Here is an 8,230-nt window from a genome sequence, read left to right on the forward strand (position 1 = left end):
GGGCATTTGAAATGTGGTTTCATCTACAAACATTTTATTTACACTTTATTATTGCATAAACCACTAATGACTTAGAGCAGATTCACTTTCCTCATCTCTTCTTCAAGGTAATCTCATTTTTACATTTGCAGAAAACTCACCAATGAAGGGTAGGATAGCTGAGTAGGGATAGCCAGGAAGTGGGCCAGATGACAACAGATTGAGTCCTTTTCTCTTCTGGAACCTCAGTGTCCCCATCTGTAAAATGGGAGAGGTAGATCTGTTCCAAACTTACATTTTCCACAAACTAGGCAAGTAATAATGAATGAGAGGTCCTGTGAGGGGAGCAAGTATGTGGATAGTTACCAACAAATACAATAAAAGGCAATGTTCAGAGCACCATATGCACCCAGAAGAGGCTTGGACTAACTCTTCCCAGTGAACCCTGCATGTTTTTAAAAGGAGAAGGCACTGGAGTGGGGTCTTGGAAAAGAAGTTTTCTAGTGAAGAAGTGGGAAGAGAAAGAGTGGTACTCCCAATCAAGGAAACCCTCTGTGCAAAGGCACAGCGACTTGGGAAACAATGATGCCTTTGTGGGGAAAGAAGGATGTTCGTGATGGCTGGGGGTTCCACGCACGAAGAAATCAGGAGAAGAGAGTCTAGAAAGGTAAGCGGGAACGCAATCACAAAAGGCCTTGTGGACTTATCTTGAAAGCAATAGGGAGCCAGGGACATGTTTTAAAATGTCAAGTAAACTGGTGACATTGATATTTCAGATCATTCTACCTGCGGGGTGGAGAACGGGTTCAAGCCCCACTGTCCAGTGTTGCTCGCATGTGACTATCAAACATGAAATACAGCTGGTCGAAGCTGAGATGTGCTGCACCCATAAAAATACACGTGGGACTTGGAACACTTAGCATGAAAAATGGAAGGCAGAATATCTCACTAATATTTTTTGATACTGATTACATGTCAGAAGGATGATATTTGGAGTAACTGGGTTAAATAAAATATTGTACTGAGATTAATTTCACTTACTTCTTTTTACTTTCTTAATGTGACCTGCTGAAAATGTAAAGTCATTATAATTGCATTGGACATGGTTACTTGGCCCAGGGTAACCATGATTTGTTTGCTGTTATTATGTTTTTAATGTCTTGAATAATTCTTAATATACTTAAAGTAACAATTGGGAGCCTACTGTGTGCCACTATTCAGAATGCCATCACAGGAGCAGGACATTTTCCAACTTAATTCACAGAGCTCACAGTGGACGTTTCAACATGTCCCTCTGGTGAGTACAGGTGGGCCAATTGGAGACCAAGGTTAGATGCGGCAGCTCATTCAGCAGTTCCAACTTTTCAAAGCCCCAGTCAGTGATATAATACAGCCCTCATTTCCCAAAACACTTAACTCCAACAACAAGGTTTTAGTGTTTGGCAGCCTACAAGCAGAACGCAATTAAGCCTCGGGGCCTTGCTCCGAATGTCTCCCAGCTGGAGCCACAGGGGACTGCAGTGAGGCGAGGCTCCAGCCGGAGCATGGACCAAGCCCATCTGTGTCTCAGTCCCCATAGCGGGAGACATCTCAGTGAGAACTGGCGGAAAGGGGTGAAGGACCTTTGGAATTCAGAGTCGTCAGAGAAGGCAGGGCAGGGCCTGACAAGGACAGAAGGCCTACAGGCACTGACGTCATCACGAAGGCAGACCCTTCTCCCTCGGACAGAGCTGAAGGAAGAGCCAAAGCTGTCTCTTTTCTTATTGGAGGGATTTAGGCTGAACATCCACATTGTCTCCAGGCACCATGGGTGCTTGTTCAAATAGTAATCACTGTTGACATTTACTGGACACGTATTATGTGCCAGGCACTATCATAAGCACTTTGTATGCATCATTTGTAATATTCATAACAATTCTATGAGGAAAGGGTTACGATCATTACTTTATGATGAGAAAACAGGCTCAGAGAGGTGCAGTGTTTCTGTTGCAAGTGACAGAATCCTAATTCAGAGGAACTTAGACTAGAGGGGAATGTGTTGCCTCAAGGAATACAACGAAGGGCTGAAACAGGGAGCTATGGGAGGAACAAAGGTGCCCCTGGATCATGATGCAACTGACCCCAGAGCTCCTTCTCTCTGCCTCCCGTCTCCTCCTCTCTGAGCGTCAGCTATATCCCATGCTGCTGAGTGCCAGCTTCTTACACAAAGGGCAATAAGGCTTCTGGACTCCCCAAGGTTCTCCTCTTCTGTTCCAGTTTCAAAAACCCCAGGGAAAAGCTCTGATTTGCCTAGCTTGGGTCAAGCATCCCCCTTGGGCCAATCAACAGCAACCAAGAGAGTGAAATCATGTAAGAACATGGCAGCTCACTCAAATCACATGGCCTGAACTTGGGGGAAGGGTAAAGGAAAACTATTGCCCAAAAGAAGGGTGACATATGTGCATAGACAAAGAGAAAAACAACCTGTCCTAGCCCACTGCTTCCAAGAATGAAAGCCGACAAGGCTTTTAAGTAAGGAGGAAAGAGACGCCTCCTTAAAGTTACACCGCTCAGAAATTCCTCTGAGGATTTGGGATTCAGACCACCTATGACATTTCAATTCAGTTTAATACTCATTGAACTTTATCAAATACTGGCATTATGTTCCAAACTGGCACATGGTATGAGCTCAATAAATATTTGTTGAATGAATAATCCATAGATAACTAAGGATTTGAATCTCTGTTTTCAATTTTTTTGCACCTAGAGGTGGAATTGCTAGGTCATATAGTAATTCTAAGTTTAGCATTTTGAGGAAACGCCAAACTGTTTTCCACAAAGACTGTACCATTTTTTATATTTCCACCAGCAGTGTACAAAGGTTCCCATTTCTCTGCATCATCCCCAATGCTTGTTATGTTCAACATATATGTCCTAAAATTATATATCTATATAATCCATCCTGGTCAGTGCGAAGTGGTACTTTATTTGCATTTCTCTAGTGACTCAGGATGTTGAGCATCTTTTCACAGACTTATTCAGTCCATCAGTTTGACTGGTACACAACCCAGGAGTCATCACATTAAGGTGTTTGGGTTTTACTGTGTAGCCAATAGGCAGCCAGTGATAGTTGAGAAGCAGAAGAATGACATAATCAGAAATATAAGATATGGGCAGAAGAGTGTAAGATGGGCATAGAACTGGTTAGGAGGCTACTGGTCCAAGCAAGGGACAGTGCAAGCCTAAATCGGGGACCTGGCAGTGATGATGGAAGGAAGAAGATTCCAGAGACACCATCCCTTCAACATACCGAAAGCAACCTACATGCAAACCTAAGGGACTGGTTAGGTAAGTATGATACAGCCTGTGTGATAAGTTCCTCTGCATTGATAAAAATAAAGATGCAGATGAATAAATAATGAAACAGAAAGATGTTCGTAGCATACTAAGTGTAAAAATAAAGTTATAACACAAAAGGGACAGCATGATCCCATTTTTGGATAGATGACACACAATTCGTTCCAAAGGTTAAAAATGGATCCTGGAAGAAAAGACCTTGAAAAGCATGTGAATAATGATCCTCTCTCGCGAAACTCGCCTCCCACCAAGTTACTCTCTATGCTCTTTTATTTTCTTCATTGCCCTTGCCATTTTCTGAAGATATCTTATTCATTTGTTCATCTGATGATACATTCCAGGAAGGAGGGACTCTGTTTAAGTCTCCCTCTATTCCCAGAACCGAGAACATAGCCATATGGGAAGCTCCATAGATACTTTTTTGGCAAAATTGCTCAGTGATGAGATCCAACTTTTTTTCTTACCTATGTATTTTTAAATGTACACAATGAACTTATGACTTTCAGCAAAGAAAAAATAGCAAGGAAAAGAGGCCGAAACAGGCATCATTTTCACCACTGCCAACACCATTGGCACCACCTCTGCCAGTGCCACTGGTTCTCTGATCACAGCCCTTGCCCCCTGAAGGACCACACAGCCAAGGGCTAATGCCAGACACCACCAGTACAACATCAAAGTGCTTTGCTCAGCCTGTGCACCTACCCAATGCCTCTCTCCCCTTCCTCCCACTTCCTGGGTATCCACTTTGTCCATCTGTGCCCACACAGCACAGGTGGTGCTATTAACACCATCACATGCCCATAGGCTTAGGAATCCAGAATAACCTGCCACCGGTAGGGCGTACAGTGTACTTGGAAGAACACGCCCACATGGGTCCTGTCCTCACCCCCTCACCTTCTTTGTCCCCAGTCCTGGGGGCCACAAAGATCATTAAACACCAGAGCTAGCTAGAGCTGGAGGAGGAACCTAGGCTGCAAGCATGCAGAAGTTAGAGGGAAGCCAAGTAGCCCACTCAGGGATTGGCCTTACCGCTTTGGGTCTCAGCACCTGCTCTCAGGGCCAAGATTTCTGACCAGAGACCATTTACCCACGGGCTGCAATCCCCATGAGGTGAGTCATAGTCATGGGTTACTGATAAAAAGCACCAAAGTTTTAAAATAATTTAATATTTGTAGTAATTTAGTATATATTTGTTATACATAGTAATTGTATTTTACTAATGTGGTATATAGAGAAAAGTACATATATTTATACAGTACTATAACTGCATATATTATATATGCTACATAAAATTATATAATTATATTTTACCATTTATGTATATATGGAAAGAGTACACTTGATCATTCACTTGTTCATCTGCATTATGAAACTGGACCTTGATATTTTGTACCAGCTTGAAGACTTAAAGTAGAACACAACACCTATTTTAAAACCACCAGTATTTTTTCAGTTGCTCCTCAGATAGAGGTTGATTTCACCCGGAGAAGGAGGGAGGACTTCTATTTTGCTTTAGGAGCAGCAAGCTCTCTTGGAGGACTTTGAATTAAGCAAAGGGGAGCAAAGACCTGTCCTGAAAAGGCCTTCATTGAGGGCAGAGACACGTCTTTCTAAAGATACTTCTGTCAGTGGGGAAGGAAGAATTTTCCTCTCTCTGGAACAAAGTGGGCTTCAATGTGATTTGGCGGGGGAGATGGTCAAAGGTACTAGTGACTGTGGGAAGCAGGCTGGCCCCACAACACGGGGTCACCAGTTGAAATGCCCAAGAACATGAAGGACGAGCTCTGGGATACATAAAGCCTAGGCTTCAGGGTCCAGGCTACACCTTCAATGATATGTGTTCCTGCTCTTTCCTCTAGGCACCTAGTTCAGGGCTAAGGCAGGGAGAGATGTCCAGCAGAGAACTTGGGAGCAGGAGCCCAGAAAAAAACCCTTAATACAGAGATGGGATGCATAGAAACATTTGTCAGGACTGCTTCAGAAGTACCTGGGAAGGGCAGCCTGGCACAAGACTGCAGTTCCAGGGGATCATCAAGAAAGGCCCAAACAATGGTGATGCAATCATAAATGAACGACAGAGAATCCCAGGACATCTAGGTTTCCATGAACTGAGAGTCAATTCTGCATCCAGAACTAGAAGGCAGTGGTGAGCGAGACAGACATGGTCTTGAACTTCGCAGAGACCAACAAATATTCAATATGTGTTTGTTGATTCCAAAAGAGATTACAGTCTGTGGAAGTCTCAGCAGACTTCCTGTAAATGGCCAAACAATAAATATTTTAGGCTTGTGGGTCACGTGGTATCTGTCACAACTACTCAATTCTGCCACTCCTGTGTGAAAGAAGTCACAGACAACACATAAGCAAACAGGCATTGCTGTGTTCCAATAAAGCTTTATTGATGGGCACTGACATTTGAGTTTCATCCAGTTTTCACATGTCACAGAATATTATTCTGTTTTTTTCTCCCAACTACTTAAGAATGCAAAAACCATCCTTAGCTCACAGGTCATACAAAATCATGTGGCAGGCTGGATTTGGTCCATGGGGTGTAGTTTGCCCACCCCTGGTTGTAGGTTAAGCCTAAAATATAAATAATAATAATTAAATATAGTACTGGGTTTTGAGGACTTACTAAGTGCCAGGTATTCTTCACTATAATAATATTACACTTTCAAATCAGCTTTTCAGTGGACTTTTTGAGTGGAGAAGGAGATACGGGCATTGTGGCTACTCTCCCAAGAATGAGCATAACCATGGTAGTGTTATCCTTAGGAACATCCATTATATCTGCCTCTTTTTAAAGAAAGTGTTGAAACAGATGTCCCAACCACCTCCTCTCAAACTCACCAAATGCCAAGCAAAAAGGGATCATCAAGTCTAATCTTACCACTTAGTCAAAAAAATCTGAGACTTAGAGGGAATTACAGAAAATGCCCTCAAACACAGCAGCTATCCTGCCCCCTCTCCTGGCCCCATTTACTACCGCCTCTCCCCATGTCAATGACCAACTTCTGGCCAAACTGGCAAATGAGATCACAGAAAACCAGGTGGCCTTGGGTCACCAGAGCATCCTGCCCAGTGAGGGAACATTTGGCAAAGAGTGACTCTGTTGGGGGAGAGACAAATTTAACAGGCATCTGGGCAGGAAGCACTGCCCTGTTTATTGATGCAAAATTGTTTGCCAGCTTAAGAGCTCTTTGGGGACCTTTGAAGATGTTTGGCAAGCCCCAGTCCCAAAGCTGCTGTGTGCTGAGAGAGGATCTGTGGGCCTCTGAAAATTGAGCAGCCGAAAGATTACCTCCCCAGAAGCCTGTTAAGGGAGCAGCGCCCATCCAAGCAGGATGCATGAGAGTGAGCTGCTTTGTCTTTAAGAGATGCCCCTCCTCTGGGAATTAGTCAAGTCCCATAACTTCTCCTTTGGAGCAATTTGCACAAATGCAATGTTATTTGTATGTATTTTATACCCACAAGCTCTAAGCTTGTTCATTATGCTGTACTAGCACAGATCCAGGCACATGATAAAAATGTACTGACCAACATGAGACACCCCCTCTCACCCATAAGGATGGCGATATCTAAAGAAACAGAAAATAACAAATATTAGTGAGGAGGTGGAGAAATTGGAACCCTTGTGCATGGTTGGTGATTAAATCTGCACCTGCTATGGAAAACAGTACGGCAGTTCCTCTAAAAATCAAAAATAGAACTACCATTTGATCCAGCAATTCCAAGAATTGAGCATAACTCTGGGTGTGGTCATCCTTATGACCACTAAAGGGATAGACAAAGGATATATTCTGGGTATATATCCAAAAGAATTGAAAGTAGGGTCTCAAAGAGGTATGTTCATAGAAGCATTATTCATAACAGCCCAAAGGTGGAAGCAACAAAACGTGATACATATATACCACGGAATATTATCCAGCCTTCAAAAGGAAGGAAGTTCTGACACATGCCACAAAACGGATAAAGACATGTTCAAGCGAAATAAGCCAGTCACAGAAAGACAAATATTGCATGAGTTTACTTAGATAAAGGATCTAGAGTAGTCAAGCTCATACAAACAGGAAGTAGAATGGCTGTTTGCTAGTGGCTGGGAGAAGGGGAAATGGGGAGTTGTTCAAAGTTTAGCAAGATGAAGTTCTAAAGATTGGTTATATTCACAATAATGTGAATATACTTAATGCTACTGATTTACAAGCTCTTGGGAGTTTCCCAGGTGTCATGTGAAACCAGTCCCTCTACTCGGAGGGTAGGGGGAGATGGCAGAAAGTGGCTGGCTACTCCAGACTGATAGATGGCAGTTTAATAACAAGAGAAGTTACCTATGAGGCTTGTCTTAGGAGCCACATGACAAGTTGATCTCCACTTCTGACCACTAAATCTGAAAAGTTTATGGAGAGCCTTGATGGAGTTCAATCACATATATAGTCCAGATGGTCTCAACACCACATCACTATCTCAAGGCTGTGTCCTTGGGGCACCTTCTGGGATCACGGAAGGCAAGCAGAACCCACATTCCAAGGATAGGGGACAGAGTGTGGAGCCTCCGATTGCTGGGGCTGGGGGGTTCCAGCTTACAGGTCAACTGGCAGTCCCGTTCTCTCCCCCAACAAACACTACTGAACTACACCTTTCAGGCTCACCTTACACTTCAGCCACTGTTGTAACCATTCCCGTGAAGGTTCTGATCTGTTATATGCATTGGCACCTGGGCAGCAACTCCCCGCAGCCGTACCATATTCTCCTTACTTCCATCCCAGGGCTTCTCTGATGTCCTGGGGAATAACGTTGAGTTCTTCCAGACTATGTTCAGTACATTACATGCTTCGGTGCCTTTTCACCTAATTAACAGGCAAGGAACCAGGGTAGTTATCCACCGTTTCCTGGCAATCATTGGTTGAGAGCTGCT

Source organism: Manis javanica, chromosome 15 (genome assembly GCF_040802235.1).
Source record: "Manis javanica isolate MJ-LG chromosome 15, MJ_LKY, whole genome shotgun sequence".
NCBI lineage: Eukaryota > Metazoa > Chordata > Mammalia > Pholidota > Manidae > Manis > Manis javanica.